Raw genomic sequence first — 1,234 nt, forward strand, 5'->3', positions numbered from 1 at the left:
TGCAGTAGCACAATCTCGGCTCATCACAACTTCTGCCTTCCAGGTTCAAGCAATTCTCCTGCCTCAGCCTCCCAAGTAGCTGGGATTACAGGCACATGCCACTGCACCCGGCTAATTTTTGTATTCTTAGTAGAGCTAGGGTTTCACCATGTTGGTCAGGGTGGTCTCAAATTCTTGACCTCATGATCCGCCTGCATCAGCTTCCTAAAGTGCTGGGATTACAGGCGTGAACCACGGTGCCTGGCCCCATTGCTATTTCTTAAAGCTAGAAATGCCCTGCTTATTTCATGCTACTACAAAAATGTGACCACAGTACTAATGCTTTCCTGTGGTCAGAGACATTTTAGGTACTTCGAAATACCTAAATATTTCTACTATATTCTACTTAATATATTCTAAAATATTCTTTTAGAAAGTATTAATAAATTTATAAAATATGAAAGTGAAACCTATGGTAGTAATTTTTATGAAACCGTATTTTAGGATAATTTAAGAATATTGCATAACTCTTTTAACAGTCACTTATTTAATATTCTTGTTCATTCTATTATAGGTATAAAAGTTCAACTAGTATGTCAATGTACTTCATATTTTACTTTAAAGGTATTAAACTATTTACAGTTAATTTTGATTATACAAGCAGTAAATGAATACATTCTTAAAGTAAAAATTGAAACTCTGACGATATAGATACAATCTTTTTGACTAGCACCTAGAAACTAGGTCTCCTTCCTAGATGATGTTTATACTACTATTTACTTAGTGTGCATCCTCCCAGATCATTGTCTGTACATATATAATTCCTGATAAAATATAGAGTATTTTGAGATATCTTTAATATAGCTGGTATGAAATGGCTGTTACTCTGTAGCTTGTTTTTCACTTAATAATATGTCTTGAGGAGTTTTCCCTGTTAGTACATATGATAAACTTCATTATTTTAACCTGTTGCTTGGTACTTTGTGATACAGCTATTACAAAATTTATTTTTCATTCTAATTTTGGTAGACATTTGGGCTGCTTTTATGTTTTACGACGACGAAGAATTCTGCAATGAATTGTTGTATGTCTCTTTACAACTGTGAAGTCTTAGGATGTGAGCAGCATCCTAAATGGTTTTGCATTCTTCTGTGTAGCTCTGACACCAGCCAATTCTAAGTTCCTTAATGATATGGTTTGGCTGTGACCCACCCACATCTCATCTTAAATTGTGGCTCCCATAATTCCCACGTGT

Source organism: Piliocolobus tephrosceles, chromosome 4 (genome assembly GCF_002776525.5).
Source record: "Piliocolobus tephrosceles isolate RC106 chromosome 4, ASM277652v3, whole genome shotgun sequence".
In the NCBI taxonomy this organism is placed as follows: domain Eukaryota; kingdom Metazoa; phylum Chordata; class Mammalia; order Primates; family Cercopithecidae; genus Piliocolobus; species Piliocolobus tephrosceles.